Genomic DNA, 12,215 nt, shown 5'->3' with positions numbered 1-12,215 from the left:
ATTTTTGAAGTTTTGTGTGAAAAATTGCTTGGCCTGATTATGCTATGTAGAAGACAATACTTACCATTCCTGGGAAGATAAATACCTGTATGAGAAATAAAAATATGTTTTTTTTAATAAATAGGCGTATCGTGAAGTTGTAAGAAACCAAGTTCCAAGAGCTGAACTTGGGTATCAGGGTCTCTTTCGGTGGGATAAGGGAAATGAGAAAATTCTTAAAAATCAAATCTTTTAAGGCCATTTTGTACACGAGGTTCCTTTTCTCTTTGGGCTAAGAACAAAGGAAGATCCATCACCTTTGACAGGAAATGGCTTGCAGCCAATTGGGAAAAGGAAAAGCCCCTTTTCAGAGAAAAGAAACCTTTTTAGGTAAAAAAGAATACATTGAAACTTATATGAGAAGGGTGGGATTTTTGAAAACTATAAACTGTATAAGTTGTACGCTCACGGGGTCTTTTCTCCCCGAAAAACTTGGTGGGAGAAGGACCCAGCACGCTGAATAAATTCTTTGTTTCTTTGTTCCCTGAATTATGCCATCTTTCTAAATTTAGAAGAGGAATTTTTCCCACACTTGCACTTTTATTGAAGTGAAAGGGTTTGATGCAGCAAGAGAGCTTAGCCCATGCAAAGTACTGACATCCTATACTCATTAGGAAAAAAACTAGGTGAATTTAGGGGAGACCTGAATTGATGGGGTCACTTTCTTTTACGCTAAGTCAGGGGTTTAATGTTTTCTAAAGAAAAAAAAGCCATAGACATGTTTGGGAGTAGATTTCATGGAGCAGAAGTTTAAGAGAACCATATTGTACACAAAGATACCACTGTTAGAACTACAACTAAAATACAGTCCTTAGCATTTGCTTCATGACCAAAATCCCAAGACAACACAGACATTGGGACCTTGTGACTTATACTGTGCTGCAGTTTGCAAGGCTGTGTTTGACACATCGTCATCTTTGCAAGCTTGGGAATAGCCAGCAAAATTCTCATTGGGGGCTACTGTGCATAGGTATTTTCATCTGGTTTCTGTGGGTTGTGTCTAGACCAAGCAACCCAAGAAACATAGCTTTTGGGGCTGTGTCTCAGTCATTCCCATTAGCAATGGCATGTGCCCTGTCTATATTGGTAAAAAGGTAAAATGAAACTCAGGTGTGCCAACAGAATGACAAAGTACTAGTGGGGCTGGCTACTGTCTTCAATGTATGTTTTGTGGTTTACTGGAATGTGAGTTTTATTAAAATAGAGACCTGCTTCAGAAACTGTTCATTGTAGTGCTGTACAAAAGGGGATGGGATTATGCAGTAGAATAGAAATGAAAATACAATTCAACTTTGTTCAGTATTTATTTAAAAGAAAATAGGAACTTATTTAATTATCTGTAGTCCTCTTCAGTATTTTTTTTGACAAATGGAGAAACTTACATTTTTCATTTCTGCGAATGTTAACTCCTATAGTGAAATGAGTAGCCACCCCAACTTCAGTGGGATTGCTTGTGTAAATGGTGCTTATCATGACCAATGGCACTGAGTTTAAACTGACATTTAAGAAGTGATAAGCCACTCAGACCATAAAAAAGAAACTGTTTTTACAATGGGAAACTTCCTGTTGTGTATAAATGCAAAGAATTAACTCCATTGATTAACTCAGCTTTTAGAACAGCCTCACTAGAACAGCTCCTGATAAGGAAACATGTATTAGTGACTGTTTATTGGAATGCAAATATAGTGAAAAGGAACTAAATGCCAACTGTGAACTCAAGGTAAAAAGAAATTCAATTTGTGAATTACAGTCAACATTGCTCAAAAAACTTCTGTGCATCAACAGAGCTGCTTAGCACAGGAAAGGAATGGAAGCCACAGGAGCTGCTGTTTTCTCCTGTTAATATAATGTTATTAATGTTGATGGCATTTCTCCAGCAAATGTTTCACATAAATCATGTTTCATCACTGTGGCAGAGCGATGGCATAAAGGAATATTATAGTTGCCATGTGATCTACCTAAAGCTAATTGCTTGCATAGGTTTCATTAGTTTTCAGCTGACAGGAAAAAACCTGATTAAAAACATGGATTTATGTGCTGATATACACTTCTGAGATGGGGTTAAGACTTTCAAATTTTCTCCCTTGCTTCTGCTCTTACCCATTCCAGATCTCTGTAATGTCCTTTTTCATTATTCTAATTTCTTCAGTATCTTCCCACGTGTGGGGTTGTTTGACATGTCTAACTCCATCATTTCCATCATTGCATTTCACCTGCTATCTATCTCTTGGTCCCTCCCTTTCCTTGTTCCTTCCTAATCCATTCTGTCTTCTAAGCTGTATGATTGTTGGAGCTTTCTGTAACCATTTGGGACCATCCCAGTTACGTATTTACTTCAGTACTCTGATTTTTAACTCTTGTCTAATACAGAGTTACTGGACCTACAGTCCTCATGTTTTGTTTCTTTGTTTTCAAGGAGGACCTGTTTGAAATGCTTTGATTTGAAAAAAATCAGAAAAGACCTACCTAGCCCATTCCTAGATTGATATTCCAGGTTTCAGCTACTGCTGGTAGGTTCCTGTGCTTTGGTTTCTCATAAGGGAGCCTCACTGCCCATGGTACACACAGATTGTGATGTTTCTGAGGGCTAAACTGCTGTCACAGAAGAACTGCGAGACAGAGTGACAGCTAAGTGGCATCCACCGGGGTGCAGCAGAGCCTACATACAACTGCAAGCCTGGGTAGCTCCTAAACTACTAGAAACTGAGCAGTTTGCTTTTCTTTGGCACCTGCTTCTGCTGCACTAGAGCAGTCCTGTCTGGTGGGCCAGAATCCATTCACCACGGTACACTGCTGTGAGCACGTGTTGTGGATCGCAGCATTCCTAGCAGTTTTGTCTGCCAGTGTCAGTGTCAGGCTTGCTGATCTCACATGCTTTCAACTATTTTATTGTAATTCCTCCTCACTTCCTGTTTATTGCCTGCTGTTTTTCTCCTATTTTGGCTGTTTTTCCATTCTTTTCAGTCCTCCCAGTTTCACAGTCCAGCTGTCCCTCCCAGATGTCATGGACCCCACCATCTTCCAAATTCTACCCCTTCTGATGCTGCAGGGGCATCACCCACAGCATCGCTCTCCCTCTGCAGGAAATAACAATCATTCCTGCTGTACTACACACCATGGCTGTTGGAGGACTTTAGTTAAATCACTGAATTGTCTTGGGACTGAGCACCATCTAAGGGTTACAGCATGATAGTATTTTTTCTGGGCAATCAACTTTATGTAATCGGAAACTCCATCCAAAGCTGGATCCTAGGAAAAAGCTGGGTCAGAGTATCAAGTACATAATGTTACCCTTGTCTAGCACAGCACTATGCAGAAACTTCACACTTCCATTATATGATCCTCAAATGGGCAAATTTGGCCCAGAAAAGCGTGTCTGGCTGATAATCTATCTGAGAAATCACTTTCCTTTTCTGCTTATTACAAACTCTTCCAGATTCTGAGATTCACATTCCTATTTCTGGAAGCAAATCCATGACCCCAGATAATTAATTTGCTGTAACCATCAACAGGAAAATGGAACTGCCATTTATCTTTCAGCTTGACTTTGTGTACAGACTCAGTCAATAATATCTCCATCTTTTAGTTAATTGTATCTGCTACAGATTCAGTTAAATTTGCTTGCAGATTTCAGTTATTTCCTGAAAGTCTGCAGGAAATGAGCAATTGCTGTTTATATGTTAATCACTGAAATGTTTTATCCTGACTTCCTAAAGAAATAAAGCTTATATGAACAATCCATATGTTTCTGTGCACATTTCTTTATCTGTCCTTTCATTCTGCCCTGTCTCTATTGAATTTATTGACTAATTTCGACCTAACTGAAAATAAACCCCACATTCTTTTAGAGAAGAATTGTGTACTCATCAGATGCTGTGCTACCCCTAGTAGTTTTGGGTTGGTTTCTCCCTTTCACTGAGAAGGTTGTAATATGAACCTTCCACCTATTAGACTCAAGAAAATCTGCACTCAAAAGCAATGAGTACCCTAACCATGAAAAAAGCTTCAGTTGGTGAATATAACTTATGTACAAGCAACCAACATAAGCAGTTTTGCTGCTCACAGAATGTCCAGTTTTGTTTGCTTGCTTTTCTTAAAGTCTTGAATTCTAGGTCATGTGGCATGCATGGCAATAAAGCTTAAAAGTAATTATTTTAGTAATTATTTAAACACTTCTAGTAATAGTTTAAGTTTCAAATGCCTTTATCTGTGTATCTGTAATAAAAGACATTTTTTGCCTTTTTCTCTCAGATTTATGCATGTAATTTTTTTCCGAGAAGTCAGCACATTCTTGTGCCTGGAATTGGTCCATATCTGCTAGCTTTCCAACAAGAAATGCTATAAATGTATGCTACGCCATGAGTGGCACAGAAGAATGTGGGATATGACACCATCTATCCCCTATGCTGCTCAGAAGGTGTGTCCTCTGAGATTTGAAGACTACAGATGGAGCAAGTAAAAAAATAAAAGAGCCAAACACTTGGAGATGTCAATGCAGTTGTATTATCCTCCACTCAAATTCATGCTCTTGTAGCCTTCTTTGTCCCTGGAGCAAATTCACAAAAATTGAAAGCGGCAGCAGGGGAAGGAAATACTCAGAAATTTGCCAAAATAGTGACATTATGATTGACTGAAGGAGCACAGCTGCCACAGGAGAGGATGCAGACTTTGAGGGCAGGCATGAATCTTCACTGCCTCTGGGCGTACACTGTCAGATCCATGAGGATAACCCAGAAATCATCATCTTCATGATCATTAGGCAAGAGCTGTGCAGAGATTAGGGCACACAAGAAACTGGAGTTTGGACTCAGAGGAGTTGCAGGACAGGACAATCTCAAAGTCACAGAATATGCTGAGTTGGAAGGGACCCACAAGGATGATCAAGTCCAGCTCCTGGCCCTGCACAGGACCACCTCAAGAGTCACACCATGTGCCCAAGGGTACTGCTATGACCCCTTCCCTGGGGAGCCTGTTCCAGCACCCAGCCACCTTCTGGGTGAAGATCCTTTTTCTAATATCCAACCAAAACCTCCCCTGACACAACTTCAGGCCATTCCCTTGAGTCCTGTCCCTGGTCACCACAGACAAGAGATCAGTGCCTGCCCCTCCTCTTCCCCTCCTGAGGAAGTTGTGACTGCAATGAGGTCTCCCCTCAGTCTTCTCTTCCCCAGGGTGAGCAGACCAAGCAAACTCAGCCACTCCTCATAGAGCTTTATACTGTAACTTCTCACCTAAGGAGAGAAGATGTACTGCAATTTAGCATAAGATAAGAGTCTACCTCTTTCCTTTGATAATATTAGGCAAAATTTGGGGAAAAAAAGGAAGACAACTGACTTCCTTGAAATTTTATTGCCGTATGTATTCAAGGTGGTAATAACGTTGTAGCCATGATGCTCTCAAGGTACAGTCAAGTGCTCTTTCTGGGGAAGCTAATTTACAGGTTAATTATTTTATTAGAGATGTATAAAACTGATGGAAATAAAGACAACTTGGAGAGCACAGAAGCTCTTCTCCAAATGTCCTATTGATATTTTTTGTGTGATTTTTTTGAAACTTTTACAAATATTTCATGTGACCTAAATGTACTTTTTTTATATATCTTTGGTCAATTTTGCATCACAATTAGAAGTACAGCTTAAATGAACTAATAGTATTCCCTACTGACTTGCATCAGGATATTATAAGATTATTATTGTTTATAATTTTTGTTCTAAAATGCAAATTCATGGTCTCACATGTGGTGAGCCATGTCATGTTACTACAGAAAAAAAGAATAAAAGATGGCCACAGGCTAAGTTAATACCTAATTTGTTTTTCATGTCCTGCATTGGGGGAGTAACCTCACCATATTTTTAGATAATTTCTAAAGATTTGCAATCAGCCAAAATGATGTAATACCGTAATGATATAATAAATTGCTTCATGTTTGCATATATGCAAAAATCCTTAGTGAAAGCATGCACAAGATTATTTGAAATTGCACTGTTAAAGCAGAAGAGGCAGTAAGTGTCATTGCAGTCCATTTTAGAAGGATTTATCTTGTTTCAAGTTTTCAGACATCTCCACAATTCTCACGTATTTCAAGGCCAAGTCTTTCCAAAAAAGAAATTTATATCTTAAGCCTTCAATATTCATTTATTTTAGTGCACATGGAGAGTTTGCCTGTTAGATACCTACCTTGTGTCAGTATTGTATTTCAACAAAATATGAAGAGAATTACATAGTCACTTTGGACTTCATTGGCATAATAGTTGGCATTCATTGCAATGAACTTTCAGGGTAGCAAGTGATAGGAATGTTGCAGTGTTTCTAACACAAACAGAGAATCTTACTAACAAAAGAGTTAATTTTGGCGAAGAGGTTCTAATCGAGAAATTTCCCACCTCTCATTTTTATGCATGTTGTTGCAGAAATATCTAGTCTTTTATATTTGTATATGTTATATGTATTAAATTTGTTGGTATCACAGAAGTTATAAGAAATAAGGGTTTACCAAAAAAAAAGAGAGCTACTTTATGGGAGGCCACGAGTTGATTTTACAGAAAATCTAATGTGTCAGGGGAATATATTTTTTAAAGGAAAGAATTCCTTACTGCTGTCAATAATTTCTAAGGAAAGTAATAAAATCACTGCATTTTTTTACCCCAATTTAATTGGTAAACAAATAGTAAGTATTTTTTCCCCATTAATGAGAAACCCTGTATTCCACTTAGTTACCATCTTAGATCTTCTCAGCTCTTCTCTGTGTCTGTGCCCTTAAAGATTAAGGCAGAACACTTGGGAATGCAGCTGACTGGGAATTCTTCAATGAAACAATTTTTTAGCTGGAAAATACTCATTCACTATATACTAAGGTGCTTGCAAGAACCTAAGTGCTTGAACAGGGCTTTTACTGAGATGCAAAAGAATGAGAGGTATAATAGGCAGCAGCATTGTGGTCATGAAACTCTCTTGGGAGCTAAGCAGCAAACTCAGGAGTCTCTTCTGTCTTATTTAGGTGTTGGCTCTGAGATTTTTTCTTTCTGAATATGACTGCTAGGTGTGAGAGAAACTACTATGGAGCTAGTGACTGTTCTATCTGTGATGCTGGGGAATCAGCTTCACAGCTCTTTTGCAGGGAGTTTAAACAAAATATACAAATACATGAAGCCATAATATATCCCTACCTTGGAGTTGATTTTCTCATGGCTGGAGCAGACTTTTGGGTCAGGGAGAAGTAGCAGACCTGTAGAGTCACCCTGAGCCTTTCATGTCTTAAGTAATACCCCTCATTGCTAGGCTACTATCTGTGCATGCATTGAATTGGAAGTGTTTAGTGACATTTAATAAAGAAAATGAACATTTAAGAAATTTTAAAAAGTTTTACAGGATCAAAAAAACCCCCATTTCCTAGTCTAACTGAGCATCTTTCTTCAACGGGGTAGATTTAATTAAAAAAAAAATCTTATAAATGATTAAAAACTCATTTCAGTTTGATATATCTTGATACCACTAACATTAAAAATTACTTTTGTTAGCAGTGAAATCTGGTATTCTATGATTGACCAAGTTCTGTACATAGAGAGGGAGAATCTCTCTTGAAAATATTGACAGAAAACATGAAGAACTTCAAGACAGTGTTTATAAATTCTTGAGAAAAGTTCAATGGCCCCTAGATTATGTGCATAAGGTATAATTTTAAAACTATCAGGTAATGCAGTGTTGTAATTCTGTAACAACATTTAGCTGCTAATTAACATAGTAACAGATAAGTGTTTGGTGAAAATAGAAGCAGGTTTTAATTTATTTTTTAAATCATGAATGTCAACATTGCTGCAATTATCTCTGGGCTATTTTTCCATTTTGAGGCTAAATGCAAATTCAGATAACAAATGGTTCCTTCTAAAGAATATCTACTGGAGGAGGAAAGGCCTAAAATAGTATGTCTTACCAGTTCTCTTCTTTTGTAAACAGGATTAACATAAACGGTGCTGCCAAATGATGATGATTAATGGTTCTAAACACTATAGATCTGCATTATGTAATGCATCTCATATCCTTGAAATGAGGACTGTAATTTGTCATTGTTGTCTAGAGCTAAAATTTGAACATGTAATTTACAAGAATAGATTGTAGTGTTTTATAATTGCATTTTTTAATTCATATGGTCTTATATTTGAATAAATATTAGATCTCAGAGCAATGCATTAATTTGCTGTTCAGTGGCTGGATAATCAATTATACATTTTTTTTAGCTAAAATGTCTTCTATAACATTTCCTATATGGTGTGGTACCGTATAAGTAGCACAAGAATAGAGCCTCACTCTTCCCATCAAGAAGTGCTCATTTGCTACATTTATTTCCTCATCTCTACTCAACCACGTGACTGGCAGGGTTCACAGCTAACCCCTGGGGATGGAGCACATTCTGCCTGCTCATGGGAATTACCTCCTGGTCTCTTGTCAGCATGCTCTTACAAGGGGGCTGTTTTTTCATGGGCCCTCTCCAACACCTCTTCTTGGCCCTGCTCCATTCCCTTGTTTTAAGCAGTGGCCTTGGCTCATACCAGATATATGGTTCATTTTGGGCTGTGTAGTTCATTAAAAGGCATGTGATAGTTCATATTCAAAGAATTCCTCTCGCTGAACCTCCTTGTACTCATTTACAGAATTACAAAAAAAATTATATAAGAGATCCCAGACGGAAAAACCTGATTCACAGCAGTTTGTTTGGTTGGGGTTTTTCTGTTGTTGTTGTGGGAATGCAATAAGAGTCCAACATTTTGGCTTGTGATATGGTCTTATGTGTCCTAATTGTTTGAATGGGAAATTCCATTAAATCGCTGACTTGTGGTTCTGGAATTGCTCAGTGACCTCAAGTACTGGAGGACAGCTGTAGCTTGCCTTCTTTATTTACTGATGCTGGCTCATAAATGTATCTTGCTAGCTTGGACAACACAGACAGGTCCCTTGTGGGCCACTTTGCTGAACTTGACTGAGGAATGTCTGCCCCTGGAAAGAAAAATATTTGGTTTCCAACAGAGAACTAGAAGTTTCTGTGCCAAATGGGACAGTGTTTGGAACAAGCGAGAACAGAATGGAAAGAAGATGGAATTATCATGTTAGGACTGAAAGTTATTATATAGATACCTAAAACCAAAATACATCTACATGAGTATTTGTCTATTGTGAATGTTTCTTCCTTTTCAATTTTCAATCAGTGTTAGCTGCATAGAGCTAATAATCATTCCTTAGTACTTCCTTTCATAATATAGGCACATTTTGTTAATTGTTAAATAGGCAGCAAGTGATATGGACACATCAAGCTGTTTAGAAGAAGACAAATGCAGGTCAGATCAGTCTTCAAAGACTTTACAGAGCCCTGCAAAAATTCACAGTAGTCAGAGCTAAATGCCTTTGTATATAGTGTCACATACAATTAAAGTGTAGTCTGGAGGTACTCTGTGTCTGCTGCCTGTCTCAGAGATGTGGGAATTTATTCACTATTAAGAATCAATATATTATATGGATTTTTAGTTCAGAACCAACTTATATGAATCAAGGACAAATATTGTCATCTGCTGATGATTTCAGCTCTAATCATACTCATATTTGAATTTTAAACACCCTGTTTCAAACACACACCTGCTCCATATATGTGCATATATGTGTGTGAATGCATAAAGGCTGTTTTGGCAACAGTACTCATCCCTTGTTCATAATATTATTTTTCATTATCTGTCCCTGCATAACTCATTTCAGAGTTACGCACACAATATAGACTTATAGGGTCAGAATTTGAAAGTGATAGGAAAAGAAAAGAATACATATTTTCAGTGAAGACATCTGTGTAGTTTTATGCAAAATTTTTATATGACTGAATTGAGAAAGAGCAAAGAAAACAACATAAAGGTAAGCCTATAGAATTTAATGGAATATTATAACTTTGTTGTATTTTTTTATTTATCTCACGGATTCCATAAGGAAGTAATAATCACATTGTATAATCTTGTAAGATTGTGTCAAAAAATAAAAAAGACACATACTTGTATAAGTTCTGTAAGTTTTAAAGTAATTTTTGTAGAACCCTGCTAGTTTCCTCACCTCTAGCAAGTTCTAAGGGATTTTCTCTATAGTCTGTGTTCTTCAGTCTGTTCACAGGAAGGCTGAAGGCATGGATACAGCTGGACAAGACACGTGCCTTATTCAGTGAATTACTAGTTGCTATCATTTACTGCTTTGCTACAGCAGTGACAAAATAGTAACAGAGAGCAGAACTCCCATATCGGGTAACACACACACACCAGCTGTCCCTTTAACCCACTGCTCTCCTCCTTTCTCATAAAACCCTTTTTTCCCATCTTTAAATATTATATGCTTTTCCGTTACAAATAATAGTCTGTTTACAATGACATGTTTTATGTACCCAGTGAATTATGGAAAATTCTGTGTTTGTAATGGAAATAAAATACTTACTTCACGCTGATAAAAGAAACACCGAAGTTTGCCCTTCATGTTGGTTAGTATTTGTGCAACTTTAAGAGATTTCTTTGCATCATATACACAGGTGCCATGTGATGCAGGAGTTACCATGGAAACAACACTGTTGAATGGCAAAATCAGGCTTCATAATAACTTTATCTTAATCACCTTCAATTTTTCCATATGTTCCAAGTATTTTACTCTGTTCAGCATGAAATGAACAAGAAACATAACAGATCTGTGAACCGAAGTATGATAAGCTTCACTTGCACAACTTTTCAGTTATTGCTGTCCTGTTTTAGTAATAAATCTCCTTTGTTCCTATCATTATTTGTATAAAAAAAAGAGAAGTAATGGACAAAGCATATATGTACTTTATCTACATATCTTCAGAAGATATTGTGAGGCAGATATCTCCCAGTGGAGACTTTACTATAGTAATGGTGATACCATAAAAGGTCCATCACTGGTGCCACACTGTGTTTTATGGGAGAAGGTTATGGAAGAAAATGGTTACTTTGAGAGGGGACCCAAGGTACCACAGAACCTGTGGATACTTGTCAATTGAGCACAGACACTACTTTATCACATTAAGACCCCTATCAAATGATGCTTTATTCTTTGAATATAAATTTCATTATATGAAAGAGCTTTTATTTGAAACTTTTTCAGGGATTTTATAGGTTATAGAGGATTTTTTATGAAAACAGAGTTGAACATTCTGAAATCAAAACTGTCATCCCAAGTCCCAGAAACTGGAAAAGATACTCTTGCTGCTCAGTGTGACACTGTGGCTAGCCCTGATCATTGTAGCACCAGTACCATGAAGTTGTTGTCATGATGGCACACAGATGAAGTTCATTTTGGTTGTTTCCCAGATCCAGTAGCTCCTAACAAATGTAAGATGTCCCCAGAAGTGTCCCTGGAAGGTCTTTTAGTATTTTAATCAGTTTTGTGTCTAAAATATTGCTGCGTGTATAATTTGTTCTGCTTCTACTTTTAAAGACTTACTGCATTAAATTAAATGTTTTCAATAATTAGGAGTCATGAATAGCAGTCTGGGTATTCAGCTGCTAATAAGCCTGAAAATGAATTCTAACTTGGAAAACAGACTGACTTCTTTTTCATTCATAAAAAATAAAAGGAAAAGGAAATGACAGGCTAAAAAGGTTACCTGAGGCAGGTCTCATTTGCAAAAGTAGCAGTAATTATATATTACATAATTAATAATTATAAATTAATTATTATATAAATTAATAATTATAAATTAAAATATAATCAATAATTATATATTACATAAAAGCCAAAGCAATCAATATCTCTACAACAAAGCACATAAAGAAGTAGTTCATACACAGTGAGAACTATGGCTATTAAACTAGCCTTTTAATCTATAAAGCAAATTTTGTAATCAGTCCAGCAATTTTTCAGTCTCAAATAAGCCATTTTATGGGAGTCTGTTAGATTTGTGATTCAGCTCTGGGTATACCATTGTGTGCACTTTTTCTACTGCTTTATAGTCCATAACAAGTTGTTCCCAGGACACTTAACAGATAAGTCATATTTTCATCATTCACTGGAGCCTTAAGTACATTTCGGACACCTCCTGCAGGACTGTTCATTGTAGTGGTTCAAGGACACCTGGTCCTGTGGAACAAATGCTTTATTTACAAATATAGATTCAATGAGTTTATGATATGCAGTAAGATATCCTT

The sequence above is a fragment of the Manacus vitellinus genome, unplaced genomic scaffold, assembly GCF_001715985.3.
Source record: "Manacus vitellinus isolate BGI_N305 unplaced genomic scaffold, ASM171598v3 scaffold_13_pilon, whole genome shotgun sequence".
NCBI lineage: Eukaryota > Metazoa > Chordata > Aves > Passeriformes > Pipridae > Manacus > Manacus vitellinus.
The sequence above is the reverse complement of the archived record's forward strand: the minus strand, read 5'-3'. Positions refer to the sequence as shown.